Source organism: Ovis aries, chromosome 5 (genome assembly GCF_016772045.2).
Source record: "Ovis aries strain OAR_USU_Benz2616 breed Rambouillet chromosome 5, ARS-UI_Ramb_v3.0, whole genome shotgun sequence".
NCBI classification, from domain to species: domain Eukaryota; kingdom Metazoa; phylum Chordata; class Mammalia; order Artiodactyla; family Bovidae; genus Ovis; species Ovis aries.
The window spans coordinates 17,682,290-17,700,879 of record NC_056058.1 but is presented as its reverse complement, the minus strand read 5'-3'; the positions used below and the strand labels follow the sequence as shown (position 1 = coordinate 17,700,879).

At 44.4% G+C, this 18,590-nt stretch overlaps 1 long non-coding RNA gene across 2 annotated transcripts; it reads right to left on the bottom strand.

Moving 5' to 3' along the window:
• Positions 1 to 3,746: 3,746 nt before the first annotated feature.
• LOC121819614 (uncharacterized) lies at positions 3,747 to 18,064 on the bottom strand. 2 transcript variants are annotated; one of them, XR_009600654.1, is made up of 3 exons: positions 10,233 to 18,064; positions 4,605 to 9,350; positions 3,747 to 4,486 (listed from the first exon to the last, which is right to left on the bottom strand). It is a non-coding gene; the product is annotated as an uncharacterized LOC121819614 (long non-coding RNA). The 2 variants fall into 2 exon arrangements; XR_006059887.2 differs by having other exon boundaries at positions 4,605 to 4,769; positions 12,210 to 18,048.
• Between the last annotated feature and the right edge of the window lie 526 nt (positions 18,065 to 18,590).

Below are 18,590 nucleotides of genomic sequence, written 5' to 3'. Positions count from 1 at the left end.
GACAACAGGGAAGGTCTCATTGAGAAGGTGACATCTGGGCAAAAGCACAGAATGTTGGGAGTGTGCCCCACTGAGATCTGGAAGAAGAGGGTTTTGGTTTTTTTAATAAGACTTTCTTTATGTGGACATTTTTTAAAAGTCTTTATTGAATTTGTTACAGTTTTGCTTCTGTTTTTTTGGTTTTTTGGCCCCAAGGAAATGTGGGATCTTAGCTCCCTGACCAGGGAACAAACCCACGTCCTCTGGGTTGGAAGGGGGAGTCTTAACCCCTGGAGTGCCAGGGAGGTCCCTGGAGGAAGACTTTAGAGGTGGACAGAAGGGTACAAAGGCCCTGGGGCAGAACCAGGCCTGGTGTGTTGGAGGAACAGAAGGGAGGCCCTAGTGGCTGGAACAGAGTGAAGCAGAGTGGACAAGACTGCTGATGGATGGATGTCGGGGTATCAGGGAAAGAGAAAACGCAAGGACAACCCCACATTTTGACCTGGAGCCCTGAAAGCCTGGAGCTTCCATTTAGGGAGACAGGAAGGGCAGCGAGAGGAGCAGGTTGGGAGGAAGGGAAAGTGATGTCAGCAAGGTTGGATTTTGGAGGCTTGTGAGATCCCCACTCGGAGATGTCAAAAGGCAGTCAGGTATACAAACCATTTTCCAATCCTCAGCAGCAGACCCCCAAAACAAGCTCAGACTTACTAGAAATGACAGGCATAGCAGAAACACTTGCTGCATTTGCAGTAGGGATTAAGCTAGTCTAATATCTCACATCTGATATCTTGGAAAGGTAAAGTACTGGACTTTATAAATAATCACTGCTTTTTTTTGTGGTCAGGAGAAATATCAAAGCATTATTTTATTATTTTTTTTAGTTTAAATATTTGCTTGCAGTTTATTTTGGTTTTTCTAAATAGACATTCACATCTGTAAACAATAGGATTTTGGTTTCAGCCCCAACCCCCAGTTCCTTACAAGTTTTTGTTCTCATACATTGGCTAGAACTGCCATTTGTTGTTGTTCAGTCGCTAAGCCACGTCCAGCCCTGTTGTACTCCATGGACTGTTGCACACTAGACTCCCCATGGGATTTCCCAAGCAAGGATACGGGAGTAGGTTGCCATTTCCTTCTCCATCAAAGCATTATTTTAATATTTGAGAAGGAATGGGTAAAGTCTTATTAAGCTGAAAACAGTGAAAGTGAGTGTTAGTCGCTCAGTTGTGGCCGACTCCTTTTGACCCCATGGATTGTAGCCTGCCAGGCTCCCCTGTCCATGGGATTCTCCAGGCAAGAATACTGGGGTGGTTTGCTATGCGCTCCTTCAGGAGATCTTCTTGGCCCAGGGATCAAACCTTGGTCTCCTGCATTGCAGGCAGATTCTTTACTATCTGAGCTACCAGGGAAGCCCTCTTATTACTTTAGGTAATATTCGATAAATATTTGGGACTTCCCTGGTGGTTCAGCGACTCACTCCCCCTCTCCCAATGCAGGGGGCCTGGGTTCCATCCCTGGTCAAGGAACTAGATCCCACATGCTGCAACTAAGACCTGGTGTAGCCAAATAAATAAACATATTAAATTTTTTGATAAATATCTGATGAGTGAAATGAATGAATGAATGAGTGATGAAGAAAGGAAGGCTCTGAAGAAGAGTGATTTATCAACAGTCCCTGGCACAACCATCTTCGTACCTGGCTCCCATGCTGGTGCTGCTTGGCTCACATCATAAAATGCAGCGGCTAGCCCTTCCCTTACCTGATCCACACAGAAAATCTGTAATTTGTAGCACCTGCCAATTCCTGTGGTGTAAATACCCCAACCATGGCCAGTTTCAAGCTACCCTTGTGATGTCATTGAATCTGACCAGCCAGAGTAGGCCAGCCCCAGCTCACCACTGTACCTGGGTCTCTTCTCGCCTTGATGCCAACATCCTCTGTCAGTCTGAGCATATATATCACCTCCTCTGACCTTCTATGTTTTCACAGTGAAACACCAGCCAGTCCCTGCAGATGTTGGATGAAATAATGCAGGTCAAAACACTTCCGGGGAGCGACTTCCCTGGTGGTCCAGTGGCTAAGACTCCGAGCTCTCAATGCAGAGGGCCCTGAGTTTGATCCCTGGTCAGAGAACTAGATCCCACATACTACAACTAAGACCCTGCGCAACCAAATAAATAAATGAATATTAAAATGAAAACAGCAACAGGAGGAAAAAGTGCCATTCTACACAGATGCAAGGCATACATACAGGTAAAAAGCACAAGTTAAGAGATGGTGTGTTCATGCACCAGGAAGCTTTGCAAAGTAACGACACAACGCTATTCAAATTTGTCAACATCTCTGATACTGGCAGAGTGTCACAGAGTGGGATTTAATTCATTCAGAGTCCTTCCTAGTGTGTAAAGCATGTGGGAGAGTGGAAGCATGGTCCCAGGTGGGGTAGCCCTGGAGACGTTGGCCCGGAACAGGGAGCTGAATCAGGGCCAGAAGGGCGCACAAAATAAACCTGCCGCTTGCGAAGAGACCTGGCAGGTCGGCGGCGAGGTGTCCGCTGCCAGGGAAGGAGGTTGAAGAGGCAATTGCTCATGGCGTCCACTAGAGGGCGCCAGGGATTGATATGCTGACCCATCTCCCCCATCCTCAGGCTTGGCCTGGGTAAGGCGAGGGGTCCACTGGGGATCCAGGGAGCTGGAAAAAGAGGCGAGGGTCTGTACCTGGAGGGCTATTTCTGTGCTTTCAGAGTTGGAAGTTTCGAGGACAGGAGTTGAAAAATTAGAGCAGGAGTCTGGCGACTTTTTCTTAGAGGGCCATGCAGCAAATAGTTTAAACATAGTCTGTCACAGTCAGTCAGCTCTGCCCTTTTAGCTTCCAAAACAGCCACAAGCCATACAGTCCGCAAAAGGGCGTGGCTCTGCGCCAGTGAAATGTGATTTTTGGAGGCTGAAATTTGAATTTCATGGTAGTTTTCTTGTGCTGTGAAATAATGTTACTCCTAAATAATTACTCCATATTTTACTTAATTAATTTGACTGGATTGCTTTACTCTATATTTTAAAATTATTTAAAAATGCAAAAGCTGCTCTTTGCTCTCAGTCTTTTTAAAGACAGACAGTGGAAGTATAGTTTGTCAGTGAAGTATGTGTGTGTATGTGTGTATGTGTGTGCACACATGCTCAGTTGCCCAGTCGTATCTGACTCTTTGCAAACCCATGGGCTCCTCCGTCCATGGGATTTTTCAGGCAAGAATTCTGGAGTGGGTTGCCATTTCCTTCTCCAGGGAATCTTCCCGACCTGGAGACCGAACCCAGGTCTCCTGTGTCTCCTGCATTGCAGGCAGATTCTTTATCTCTGAGCCACCAGGGAAACCCTCAGTGAAGTATGGATGTTAATAAATATTTTTCTGACACTGGGAACCAGGTATTAAGTGCCTAATGCTGAGGCTTACATAGCACATTTAAAAGCTGGAAAAAATCTTGTTTTACCATTTACTCCTCTTTAAGCCAAAAGGTTTATCAGTAAAAATTATGAAAAACAACCAATAATTGTAACAGCCAAGAAATAAATATTGAGTGAATTTTTTCTTTTATTGGACACCAGCTATATAATCACACTGTTTTTTTTTTTAACCCTTAAAGCCTTTATTCTAGATAATCATTGTTTTTAATGATAAAGCCAGAATTAAATGAAACAGAAAAAAATAGGGCGAACTAGCTTACTCAGCATTTCTAAAATACACCCTATCTAAGCCACATCCAAACCAGAACACAGCACATGTGTGTTTATTTAGGAGGGTTCAGTTAATCTACTTTAGGCAGGAACTACAGTTTTAAAAAACATGAATGCAGAACATTTATTGTGGCAAGATATAAAACTTTAAACATTCATAACCACACTAGGCATTAACATGACTGATGGGTGTTACCCAGCTTGCTCAGATATGGGGAAACAGTTCTATATAATTCTTGAAATGCACTGACCATTTTCCTAAAAACACTATGAAATTTGAATTAATATAAATTCTCTTTCCTGTCTTTATTCAAAATCACTACATGTACAGACACCCTCAGCGAGTCACCCAAACCCAAGGCCTTTTACTACTAAGAGAACAACACAGCTCTTATTTGCCAGTGGCAACATTCTTAAAAGTTAATGGATAATAACCAACAGACACTGTTAACATACATAAAAAAATATCCAGTCCAGTAAAGGAAAAGTGGTAATGAATGAATACCTTTTAATTTCATTAATGAAAATTTTTTAAAGGAAAAACTTCTCTTTACATGTGTTCACATGTTGTGCATGTCTTTATTGGCCTATCACAATAATGAATGATAACATTAGAGTTGTGCTCAAATCATGTCTGACTCTGTGACCTCATGGACTGTAGCCTACCAGACTCTTCTGTCCTTGGAATTTTCCAGGCAAGAATACTGGAGTGGGTTGCCAGTTCCCTCTCCAGGGGATCCTCCTGACCCAGCGATCAAACTCTCGGGCATTGGCCACCTGGGAAGTCCAACATTACAGTTTAATAAGATGTAAATCATTAGATAAGAATAATAATTTAAAGGAAGAAAATATTTCTATTTTTATGACCTGGGTTTGAATTAAAAATTGCGCTTACCAAACAAGAATGTTATCTTTTCCAATTGGTGCACTGTCTATGCTTCCCTGGTGGCCCAGTGGTTAAGAATCCGCCTGCCAATGGAGGAGACTCAAGAGACACGTGTTCAAGCCCTGGGTCGAGAAGATCCCCTGGAGAAATGGCAACCCACTCCAGTATTCTTCCCTGAGAAATCCAATGGACAGATGAGCCTGGAGTGCTATACAGTCCATGAGGTCACAAGAATCAGACACAACTTAGCAATTAAACAACATCAGCAAACAACAACTAAACTTTTAAACAGAAATAGAAAGTCCAAGTGGTCAGATTAAAAAAAAAAAAAAAGTGAAGCAGTTCAAACTCTTTTTGGCAGTAAAAGTCACTGGTCCATCATTGTTTGTTTCAAATCTATTGTTTAAACACAAGCTCATGTATCACCACAAGGGTTGGAAATATGAACTGTGTCCAAAGGGAATTCAAAAGAATTAGAATCAATAAGGACTAACTCTCCAAATGAATGTGTGTCGCTGAGTCTGTGTGAGTCTGGGGCCAGATGCATTGCCCAAAATTCTCCCAGTTCTCTTCCGTGTACAAGACAATGTTTATTAAAGGATACATAATAAAATGTGATAATTGAAAACTTCCAGTGGCCAAAACCACAGCAATTGTTCAGACCAGGACTGGACAGACCACGACTTGCCAAATCCAGTCTATTTTTATAGGAGCTAAGGAGGTTTTTTTTTTTTTTTAACTGTTGGGAAAAGAATCAAAAAGAGGTTGATATTTCACACGTGCAAAGTACAGAGGATTCAAATTTCAGCGCCGATAAAAAACCTTTTTGGCACTGGGCCATGTTCATTGACACTTTTCTCACTGGGATCACAAGCTGAGATGCTGTCAACTTTGCAGACCCTCTTACTGGTTTAGATCAATAAGAGATGTCTTAAGGGAGGTTATTCCGACATTGCTCAGAATTGTCTCTACATGGTGATATGAAAAAAGCAAATAATAAAATCAGGTTGATTATCATTTTTTGAATTCTCTACAATGCCCTCCTTTTTTTCCAGATTTTTTTTAAAAATTGAAGGATAGTTGATTTATGGGGTTGTGTTAGTTTCTGATCTATGGCAGAATGATTCAGTTATACATATATTTATTTTCTTTTTCAGATTCTTTCCCATCATGATTTAAGATATTGAATACAGTTCCCTGTGCTACACAGCAGGACCTCTGTTTATTATATATATAGTAGTGTGTATCTGTTAATCCCGAAGTCCTAATTTATCCCTCCCACCCCTAATTTTCCCTTTGGGTAACCAAAAGTCTGTTCTCTATGTCTGTGAGTCTGTTTCTGCTTTGTAAATAAGTTCATTTGTATCATATTATATTTTAGATGCCACGTATGGTTGAGGTCATATGGTATTTTCCTTTCGGTCTGACTTCACTGTATGATAGTCCCTAGGTCCATTCATGAAGCTGCAGATGACACTGTTTCACTCTTTTTGGCGGCTGAGTAGCATTCCATAGTGTGTGTGTGGCACATCTCTTTTTTTTCATCCATTCATCCATTGATGGACAGTTGGGCTGTTTCCACGCCTTAACTGTTGTAAGTAGTGCTGCCGTGAACATTGGGGTGCATGTATATTTTCAAATTAGAGTTTCCTCCATATACATGCCCAGGAATGGAATTGCTGGATCATATGGTAGCTCTATGTTTAATTTTTGAAGAACCTCCATGCTGTTCTCCATAGTGGCTACATCAATTTACATTCCCACCAACGGTGTAGGAGGGTTCCCTTTTCCATACCTCCTCTCCAGCATTTATTATTTGTAGACACTTTATTCTGACTGGTGTGAGATGATAACCTCACTGAGGTTTTGCTTTGCATTTCTCTAATAATTAGTGATATTGAGCATCCTTTCATGTGCCTATGGGCCATCTGTATGTCTTCTTTGGAGAAAGATTTATTTAGGTCTTTTGCTCACTTTTTAATTGGGTTGCTTGGTTGGTTTTTTTTTTTTTTTCATTATTGACCTATATGAGATGTTTGTATATTTTGGAAATGAATCGGCCTCTTTTTTGATAGCACCTGGGTGGGCTTCTCCCCTTGCCCCAGCCATGGTATGCTACTGCTTACATATGAGAACTCACTAGATCTTTACTATTCAGCGAGGAGGGAGCAGTGGCACAGAGAAGCCAAGTGACTTGCCCAAGGCCACACAGCTTGCAAGAGGAGGGACTGGAATTGAATCCGGAGAGGGGTAAGCTTGACACCCCCTCTGTGCCGAAAGGCATGACAAGCCAGCATCCTGCCTGGTACTGCCACAGGCATTGCCACCTGGTGTCAGTCCTGGCTCACCCTGGGGGCAGCTCCAGCTTAGCATCACTGCTTACAAGCTGCACAACCTTGGGTGACAGCATCCTTCCTTGAGCCTCAGTTTATTCATCTGCAGAATGGATGTAACAAAGTCCCTTGCTCATTTGGGGTTTTTGGAAGGTCGAGTTTGTTTGTGTACTTCACACAGTCCCTGGCAAGATGAGTGACCAATGCATTTTAGCTGTGGTTTTGATGAGACTGGGTGCTTAGGCCCAGGAGCTGGGTCTAGGAGGAATGGCATTGTTTTTCTTGGAGAAGGGAAGTCTGTGTGTGTTTAGGGGGGTGCTGAGGGGGAGTGGTCTGAGAGAATTGCATGCACAGAGTTCTCCACGCATGTTTGTTATTTGTTTTTGGAACCCTACTGGGGTTCTCCATGCATGTTTGGATGCAAACAGCATATAGAAAATAAACCTAATGAAAGGTAAGAAATGACTTCCTTTTCAGTCTTCTTTTAAACTCATTCTACCAAGAAGCACTCAAATCGGGTGCTGCTGAGTCGTGAACACCTGTTTGCTGACTTCTTTAACAGTCGCCTAATCCAGAACCTTCCACAGGCAAAAGCAGCTGCCCAGAATTTAATAACACTTCCCTTTGCATCTGTTGTAGGCACCTGATACTTATACAAAAAACTACCCCAGTGTTATATTTCCTTTCAAGATATATTCGTTGAGACTTCCCTGATGATCCAGCAGTTACGATTTCAACTTTCAGTGCAGGGGATTTGGGTTTGATCCCTCGTTGGGGAACTAAAAGATCCCACACGCCTAGAGGCCCCAAAATCAAAACATAAAACAGAAGCGATATTGTAACAAATTCAATAAAGACTTTAAAAATGCTTCACATAAAAAATAATAATAATAAAGACTGACCTTAAAAAAAAAGAAGGAAAATTTAGTGCAATCTGCAGCATTATTACTTGGCTTTTTTTCTTCAATACTTCATTTTAGAAAGATACGTAGGTCTTCCTAGTGGTCCAGTGGTTAAGAATCCACCTGCTAATGCAGGGGACATGGGTTCAATCCCTGGTCCAGGAAGATTCCACATGCCGCAGGGTAACTAAGCCCTTTTGCCACAACTACTGAGCCTGTGCTCTAGAGTGCGTGCTCTGGAACAAGAGGAACCACTGCAAGGAGAAGCCTGTGCTTCACAACTAGAGAAGGCCCACACGGAGCAACGAGGACCCAGGGCAGCCAAAAATAAACGATAAGTAAATAAAAAAATTTTTTTTAACTTAAAAAAAAGAAAGACACTTGGTACATGATGGTAAATAGACCAGTATCAGATGCCCCAATTAAAAGGTAATTGTAAAAAAAAAAATAAGTTAACAAATGTAAATGTCACTAAATTCTGTGGAGGGTTGTCGATGATCTTTAATTTTTTTAATTTTTATGTATTTAACTCTGGCTGCCCTGGGTCTTCATTGCTGCACGTGGGCTTTCTCTGTTTGCAGTGAGTGGGGGCTACTCTCTAGTTGTGGTGCTTGGACTTCTTGCGGTGGCTTCTCTTATGGAGGAGCACAGGCTCAGTAATTGGCGGTTCTTGGACTTAGTTGCTGCAAGGCATGCAGAATCTTCCTGGATCAGGGGTCAAACCCATGTCTCCTGCATTGGCAAGCAGATTCTTTACCACTGAGCCACCAGGGCAGACCTGTCAATGATCTTTTAAGAATATTCTAACCTGGAGATGCTACTGGTGATTTGAGAGTTCTATGGTGTTCTGCCTGAGCAGGAAGGAAATTTGGGGGTTAACCATGCTCCCACTGAGAAGGATCAGGGTGCAGTGCTTCCTTCACCCTTTCTCAGCACGACCAGCCTCACTCATGCATGGACGGATTGTCTCCGACCTGGTGGGCTTCTCCCATGAGTATGTACACAACGTGCGTGGCCCATGACTCGTATTAAACTTCACTCCTGGTCAGCTTTCCCCTGAGATTAAACATTAACCCTGATGTTTAATCTGGCAGGGGCTTCATTTTATATAACCTTTAGATCAATCCTCACATTCTGCAGATGGACAAGCAGAGTCCTGGAGGGGAGAAGTGACTTGAGAAGTCACAGCCAAGTCGTGTGCTGAGCTGGGGACCAACTTCAAACTCTTGGTCCAGAAAGCCATTGTGCACAAAATGGGAAAGTTATGAATTGATCACAGGTGAGGCAAACACCCCAACTTGGCCTCAAGCAGGTGTCTTTGTCTTGAGGTCTGTGGAGCACGCTGTCGTGGAGTTCACTCCACAAATGTGTTTGGAGCCACCTCAGTGGTGTGAGGGGGACTGTTTTGGAGGCTGGGGATATATCGGGGGGGCTTCCCAGGTGACTTAGTGGTAAAGAATCTGCCTGCAATGCAGGCGACATGGGAGTTACTGGTTCCATCCTTGGATCGGGGAGATCCCCTGGAGGAGGGCATGGCAACCCACTCCAGTATTCTTGCCTGGAGAATCTCATGGACAGAGGAGCCTGGTGGGCTTCAGTCCGCAGGGTCACAGAGATTCGGACACAATGGAAGTGACTCAGCGCACATTCTCCGTGATCAAAATACACAGGTCTTTGCTCCCTGGTGTCAACAGACAACACAGATGGATAAAGAGAATTCTCTCCCATCAGTGGTGCTATACTGGCTATGACTGGGGTGCAAGGTGGCTTTGGCAGGGGTAATCAAGGCAGCTTCTTAGAGGAGGTGACCACCAGGCTTGGATTTCATCACAAATTGGAGGAGTGTTAGGGGCTGAATTGTATCCTCAGCCCGAAATTCATATATTGGAGTCCTCGTCCCCAGGACTTCAGAATGTGACTGTATTTGGAGATGACTGTATTTGATCACCACTTCGCAGAGGTGATCAGAGTAAAACGATGTCACTAGGGTAGGCTCTAATCCATAAGACTGGGGTCTCTGTAAATGCGGGACATGTGGAGACAGAGACACAGGGAGAAGCCAGCATCTAAAAGGCAATGAGAGAGGCCTCATAAGAAGCCAGCCCTCCAGCATTCCCAGGGTCCCAGTGGTTAGGACTCCTTTCTTCTGCTGCATGGGTTCGATCCCTGATTGGGAAACTAAGATTCTGCCTCATGCCAGTTGGCATGACCAAAAGAATAAAAATAAAAATACATAAAATAAACCTTAAAAAAACTGGGGTGTTTGAGTGATGTCCGACTCTTGATGACCCCATGGACTGTAGCCCACCAGGCTCCTCTCTCCATGAGATTCTCCACATAAGAATACTATAGTGGGTTGCCATTTCCTTCTCCAAGGGATCTTCCTAATTCGGGGATCAAACTCAAGTCTCTTATTCACCACCTGGGAAGCCCATGAGGTGAGAAAAGTCAATTGAAAAAAAAAAAAGGAACCAGCCTTGCAGATAGCCTCTGAGACTGGGAAGAAAAGATATTTCTGTTGCTCCAGCCTCCCAGGTCTTGGGACTTTGTCTTGGCAGCTACAGCAAACAAATTCAGAAGGTGAGGGATGGAGGGCCTGGACCAATTCAGGATATAGATGCCCCCACATGCCTCTTCCTCCCCCACCCAAAGCACCATCCCAGAATCCCTCGGGGCTGAGCCAGAGGAGACTGACGCCTGGTCTCCTCCCCCACAAGGGGAAGGAAGCTGAGCTGACCACATCCGCAGCCAAGGGAGGCCTCCTTTTCCTGGTGAGAGGGTCAGCTGTGACCCTTGGACCCATCAGCCATAAAACAATCACGGAGATGGGATGAGATGGTGCTGAGACCTGGTAGGGGGCGGGGGTGGGGACAGGCCCTAGGGGTGTGGATCTTGAGATGGGTGAAGGACTGACCCTGTTTGCTGATCCAGATTCAGGACCCTCACTCAGGGAACACTGCCCCAAAGACCACCTGGTCTTGGGAAGCTGGAGGACCCCCTTCCTATGATTGGCTAAGGCCTAAACCCAGGCACCAAGCTTGGAGAACAGGACCCCTGACCCAAGGGACCTCCCAGCCCTGTCCATAAACACAGCCCACCCAGCCCCACGCAGAAACTTCTAGAACCATCACAGGACTGATCATCGGACTTTTCACCCTGGAACAAGGCACCACCCTTCCCTCAGGGTCTTTGTGGTGAGGCCCCCTCCCTGACCACCTAATATAAAATTACAAATCGCCTCCCCCTCCACATACTCATCATGTCTCTTTTTTGCTTTATTCCTCTGTATCTGGTCTCTTCAATTTGTTTATTTTTTAATTTTTAAATTCAAGTATAATTTCTTTACAATTTTGTGTTTCTCTTCAATGTATTTATTTACTTGCTTATACACAACTGATTTTACTTAGTATCTGTCTCCCCCACCTAGGAACATCAGCTCCACGGGGGTGGGGCATGGGCAATAACAGTTTATGTTCTCTGCTGGGTCCCTAAGGTCTGACACACAGCAGGCACTCAAGAAGCAGTGGTCACAAGAATGAATGAATGAGGACTTCCCTCGTTGTCCAGTGGCTAAGACTCCAAGCTCCCAATGCAAGTGGCCCAGCTTCTATTCCTTGTCAGGGAACACGATTCCATGGGCTACAACTAAAGATCCTGTGTGCTGCAACTAAGACCTCACACAGGACTTCCCTGATGGTCCTGTGGTTAAGAATCTGTCTTGCAATGCAGGGGTTACAGGTTAGATCCGTGATCCAGGAAGATCCCACATGCCATGAAGCAACTAAACCTATGTGCCACAACTACTGAGCCCCGGTGCCTAGATCCCGTGCTCTGCAACAAGAGAAGCCGCTGCAATGAGTAGCCTGCTCAAAGCAGCAAAGAGTAAGTCCTCACTGCAATGAAGAGTAGCCTCTTGTGCAACTAGAGAAAGACTGGGCACGGCAATGAAGACTCAGTACAGCCAAAAATAGATAAATAAATTTTTTAAACAGACCTCACATAGCCAAATAAATAAATAATAAAATTAAAAAAAATAAAAGAATGAATGAATGCCTGAACATAGGGAGCCTCAACCCCACTCCCTGAAAAAGTCTCCTCTCTGGTGGCATTGGGAGGCCCTGGTTCAAACTTCTGTCTTCACCCCTCCCCCTCCAGAGCTGCTAGCCCCCTGGACTAGGCAGCCCAGAGAATTAGGTGCTAATGAGTTGGCATTGCCCAAGAGGCTGATCAGAGTCCCCTGGTCCCCAGCCCCTGCCTGCCCCTGCCACACCCATGTCACAAGGGTTTTACTCACTGCCTGGCCTGGCTGTACTCCAAGGGAGGGTCCCAGAGAAGGAGGAGAAAGAAGGGGAGGGGCTGATGATCTTGGACCTCCTTACCTGTCCCTCCAAAACTGATCTAAATGGAAGTGTAGAAGACTTTCTGGCAAACAGTCCAAGGAATGAGGAGGCGACATGGTGACAAGAGGCAAGTCCCCATCTGGAGGGGGGACCTGGGCGTTGTCTCAATGCCGGCTGACTCACGGAGTGGTCACAGTGAGTCATAACCCCTTATTAGCGCCTCTGTCCTGTGCAGAACGGGGACTGTCGTCACGACCAGACTTGTGAGGCCAAAGGGCTGAAGCAGTCGGAAAGTAACAGGCGGATGTCTGCCTGAGGAGTGCCTCGGGACTGGAGCCTGGCATGTTTCTCACAGATGCATATAGTAGTAATAATAGCAACAACACTAAAAATGGGCAGAATTGGAGCTCTAACTGGGTGTGGCATCTCTTCTGAGCACTCCATTTTTTTTTTTTAGGGTTTCCCAGGTGGCTCAGCGGTAAAGAATCCGCCTGCCAATACAGGAGACACAGGTTCAATTCCTGGGCCAGAAAGATCCACTGAGGGAGGAAATGGCAACCCACTCCAGTATTCTTGCCTGGAGAATGTCACGGACAGAGGAGTCTGGTGGACTACACAGTCCGTGGGGTCACAGAGTCAGACACTACTGCGCACACAGCACAAACAAACCCATGTTGCTTTTTAAAAATCTTTATGTATTCTTTCATTCATTTATTTGGCTGTGCCAGTCTTAGTTGCAGCATGCAAACTCTCAGCTGTGGCATGTGAGATCTGGTTCCCTGATCAGAGATCGAACTCTCACCCTCTGCGTTGGACGGTGAAGTCTTAGCCACTGGACCACCAGGGAAGTCTCTCCGTATGTTTTAATGGATGGAACACCCAAGAATCTGTGTTTTATACATTAAAGAAGAGTTTCTATATCTGTGTTTTATACATTAAAAGAGTAAGATTTTTTTTTTCATCCAGATAAACATATGGTACACAAGCGTATATATAGTATACCTGTGGATATACAATTTCATGGTGGATCAGTTATGAAAATGTCTTCAAATGCTCCTTGTGAGCGACCAGAATGAAAAAAATATTGAGAAACACTGATTTATCAAATATAAATAACCATATGTTTTCAATATCGTACCATACCAGCACGTAAAGGTAATCCTCATTCACTTTCACAGCTATGTAATATTCCAGTGTGTTAACGCATCAGACTCTATTAATTGATTACCTACGGATGAATATTTTAGTTGTTTCTAATGTATCATGTATGTGATGGTTCATTATATATTTAGTATGCTTTTTATTGAGGAAGAATTAATTTATAATAATGATACATAGATCTTAGGTGTGTTCAATTTGGTGAGTTCTGACAATTCTGGACAGCCAGGTAACCAACACTAAAAATAAGATATGGAATATTTTCTCCACCCTAGAAAGTTTCTTCTTGCCTGTGTCCACTCAATTCCCCATTCTACTCCAGGTAACCACTTTTTTCAAGCCGGTTTTAGAAAAGGCAAAGGAACCAGAGATCAAATTGCCAACATCTGCTGGATCATCGAAAAAGCAAGAGAGTTCCAGAAAAATGTCTATTTCTGCTTTATTGACTATGCCAAAGCCTTTGACTGTGTGGATCAGAATAAACTGTGGAAACTTCTGAAAGAGATGGAATACCAGACCACCTGACTTGCCTCTTGAGAAACCAGTATGCAAGTCAGGAAGCAAAAGTTAGAACTGGACATGGAACAACAGACTGGTTCCAAATAGGAAAAGGAGTATGTCAAGGCTGTATATTGTCACCCTGCATATTTAATTTATATGCAGAGTACATCATGAGAAACGCTGGGCTGGATGAAGCACAGGCTGGAATCAAGATTGCCGGGAGAAATATCAATAACCTCAGATATGCAGATGACACCACCCTTATGGCAGAAAGTGAAGAAGAACTAAAGAGCTTCTTGATGAAAGTGAAAGAGGAGAGTGAAAAAGATGGCTTAAAGCTCAACATTCAGAAAACAAAGATCATGGCATCTGGTCTCATCACTTCATGGCAAATAGATGGGGAAATAGTGGAAACAGTGGCAGACTTTATTTTTCTGGGCTCCAAAATCACTGCAGATGGTGATTGCAGCCATGAAATTAAAAGACACTTACTCCTTGGAAGGAAAGTTATGACCAACCTGGACAGCATATTAAAAAGCAGAGACATTACTTTGTCAACAAAGGTCCGCCTAGTCAAGGCTATGGTTTTTCCTGTGGTCATGTATGGAAGTGAGTTGGACTGTGAAGAAGGCCGAGCACCGAAGAATTGATGCTTTTGAACTGTGGTGTTGGAGAAGACTCTTGAGAGTCCCTTGGACTGCAAGGAGATCCAACCAGTCCATCCTAAAGGAGATCAGTCCTGGGTGTTCATTGGAAGGACTGATGTTGAAGCTGAAACTCCAATACTTTGGCCACCTGATGCAAAGAGCTGAAAAGACCCTGATGCTGGGAAAGATTGAGGGCAGGAGGAGAAGGGGACGACAGAGGATGAGATGGCTGGATGGCTTCACCGACTCAATGGACATGAGTCTGGGTAAACTCCTGGAGTTGGTGATGGACAGGGAGGCCTGGCATGCTGCAGTTCATGGGGTTGCAGAGAGTCAGACATGACTGAGTGACTGAACTGAACTGAACCACTTTCTATCACCAAGAATTACTGTTTCTTTTTTGGTCAAGTCACAAGTCATGGGGAATCTTAGTTCCCTGACCAGGGATGAACATGTGCCCCCTGCATTGGTAATGCTGCATCCAACTGCTGGACTGCCAGGGAATTCCCACCAAGAATTACTTTTGCCTCTTCTCTGGGTATCATTTAAATGGAATCTTACAGTATATATGCTTTTGCATCTGGCTTCTTTTATCATTATGCATTTGAAATTCATATGTGTTGTTGAATGTATAATTAATAGTAATTTATTCTTTTTTATTGATAAGTAGCATTGTGTTGTATGGATATACCAGTTTATCTACTCCCCTATTATTGGATATTTGAGTTGTTTACTGTTTGGGACAATTATGAATAAGATTGCTATGAACATTCATGTACAAGTCTTTCTGTGAACATATATTTACATTTCTCTTAGGTAGATACCCAGGAATACAATTGCTAAGTCATATGGTAAATGCATTTTTAACTGTAAGAGATTGCCCAGATTTCCAAAGTTTCCCCGAGAGGTTGGACCATTTTGATTCCCACCAACAACAGGGGAGAATTCTGGTTGCTCCATATTTTCCACCAACATCTGATGTCTTTTTTTATTGTAGTCAGGCTAGCCTAGTGAAGTTGCTCAGTCGTGTCCGACTCTTTGCAACCCCATGGACCATAGCTTACCATCGTCCTCCATCCATGGGATTTTCCAGGCAAGAGTACTGGAATGGGTTGCCATTTCCTTCTCCAGGGGATCTTCCTGACCCAGGGATCAAACCCGGATCTCCCGCATTGCAGGCAGACGCTTAACCGTCGAGCTACCAGGGAAGCCCCTAGTCAGGCTAGTGGGTATCTTTAAATGTTTTCATGTGTCAGAAATGGTTCCGTATGAATCAAGTAACAATTAGAAGCGAAGCTCACATGTAACAAGGATGTTTGAGAAATGCTACAAATTCATACCTCCTGAGAGTGTTACGGTGTATTGTAAAGGCTCTGACAAGTTCCACAAAGCTGTTTATTAACCCAGCGTCCCTCAGTCTTGTTTGACCACAGCATCCTCTTGTGTCTTGTGTTTTATACTTAAACTCATTGGTGGAATCTATCGTGGGAATTTTACTTTAGATTCCAACTTAGCATTGCTCTGAAGCATGTGTTTGTGTCCGGTAAGTTAGATCATGATATCAAGGGCATCAAAGAGTCCTCTTGTCCCTCAAGTGCTTATCCTCATTTTACCTTTTCAGGCATCTCTTCATTATGCTCAGTCCTGTCCGGATCTCCGTGGTCCCAGGGACTCTAACCCTTCAGGTTTCTCTGTCCATGGAACTTTCCAGGCAAGAATACTGGAGTGAGCTGCCATTTCCTATTCCAGGGGATCTTCTGGACCTGGGGATCGAACCCATGTCTCTTGCACGTCCTACATTACAGGCGGATTCTATATCAGTGTGCCACCTGGAAGCCCCATCTTTTCACTAGGGCATATGAAAGCCTTCTAAAGCCCATGACTATAAAATTATAAAAGGGGACATCCCTGGTGGTCTGGTGGTTAAAAAGACTCTGTGCTTCCAATGCAAGGGGCGTGAGTTCAATCCCTGGTTGGGGAACTAAGATCTCACATGCCATGTGGCATGGCCAAGAAAATATAGATGAATTAATTGATTAAAATAAAATTACAAAAAAGTGACAAATATCCTGCGGAAAAGACTGTGGGGGTCTAAATACCCATGTAGGTGTTAAGTGAGTAATGCTAGATCATTTATTGAGGCAGATTTGGATAAGAAGATGAGGACAAGTTCTATGTCAAGGGTACTGGGGCTCCTGAGAGTCATAAATGGGAGTGAGGGGGAGGTAGAGACAAGTCCAGAAGTCAACCTTCACCTACTTTCTACACCTGCCAAGACAGTCCTGGAAAGGTGCCTCCACAAGCCAAGGCTGAATAAATATTACAACTGGGAACACTAAGCCAAACCAAACCAAACAAACCCCTTAAAAATCTAATGCAGAGTAGTGAAAAAAGGAAAGAAAAGATGCAAAGGCCAAGAGTGAGCTAATGTTACCAGTATCTGGGGTGTGGGGGCAGTCACGGTAACGCAAGGGTCCTCCTGCCAGGCACTGCTAACATCAAGGTCAGGCATTCCCTGTGGGGGGCTGTCCTGGGCACTGGGAGGTGTGGAGCAGTGTGGAGCACTCACTCCAGGAGCGCCCCTAGTTGTGACAACCGCAGGTGTTATTGGGAGATAAGAGCAACACTCCGGCACAGCTCATAGTAGGTCTTAAGTTTTTGTTGGCTGAATAAATAATTGCTGGCCCATGGAGAAACATACACCAAATGTGTATTTCTTGAGAGCAAGGAGCGTGTTTGAGTTACTGTGTAAACCTAGCATCTAGCATCTTGGCCAGCATACAGAAGGCTCTTCATCCATTCACTAAGCTCCCAAGAGCTTCCACTGTATTTAGTATAAACCAGTGGGTTTTCCTGGTGGCTCAGATGGTAAAGAGTCTGCCTGCAATGTGGGAGACCCAAGTTCAATCCCTGGGTTGGGAAGATCCCCTGGAGAAGGGAATGGCAACCACTTCAGTATTCTTGCCTGGGAAATCCCATGGATAGAGAAGCCTGGTGGGCTAAGGTCCACAGGATCACAAAAATATGAGACTAACTTAAACTTCTTGCCACAGCCCACAAGACTCTGCATGACCTGCTCTGTTCCCTCCATGTCCTCCTTTCCTTCCTCTTGCCCTTCACTCACTGTTCTCCAGACACGCGGGCCTCCTTGCTGTTCCTCCAACACACCAGGTCGAGTCCTGCCCCAGGGACTTTGCATGAGCTGTTCCTTGACCTGAAACAGTCTTTCACCAGATCTTCCAGTGGCTGGGCTCTTGCTCGTCATTTAGGACTGTACTTAAATGTCACCTTCCAAAAGAATCCTGGAACTTTCCTGGTGGTCCAATGGTTAAGAATCCTTCTTCCAATGCAGGGCATGCAGGTTCGATCCTGGATCAGGAAACTAAGATCCCACATGAAATGCGGCCAAAAAAAAAAAAAAAAAAAAAGAAAGAAAGAAAAATTCACGGCAGGCAGTTCAAAGAAAGCACACTAATTTTTTTTAAAGCATTAAAAATATAAAAATAAAGTCTTTGCCAGCCCTGTGTTGCTGTGTACATGATTACATTTCGCTTCTTGGTAGCATTCACCCATTTGTCAGCTTATGTTTATGCTTTTATGATCTAGCTTGTCCACTGTCCTAGGAGTTGCCGGATGAGTAAGAGTTGATGGAGTGCCTGCTGTGTGCTGGGCATCTTTAAGACACTGGGGACCCAGCTGAGAGCAAAAGAGCCTCTATTCTCCCCCTGAAGGTGCTCACATGAAAGGGCAGAGGAGCAATGAGAGAAGAATATAGGTAAGTAAACAAGAAAATTTCCAGTAGTGAGTTCCATGAAGACAGTGATGTGATCGAGAGGTGAGGGGTGGGGGCCTCCTCCCTGGTTGTGTGTGTTGGGGGTGGATGGAATCCGAGAGGGTCTGCTCAGTCGTCTGGGCTGGGTTCCACAAACAGCAAATATTCAGAAATGTGTGAACACAGTGAGAGAGCTGGGTTGAGCAGATATGCCTTCCAGGCAGAGGAAGTAGCCAGTGCAAAGGCCCTGAGGCAGGACTCAGTTTGGCTTGCAATAAATATCTGTTGAGAATAAGTGAACCCTAGAAGGTTCCAGAAGGAATTGATTGCTCTGGTTTGGCC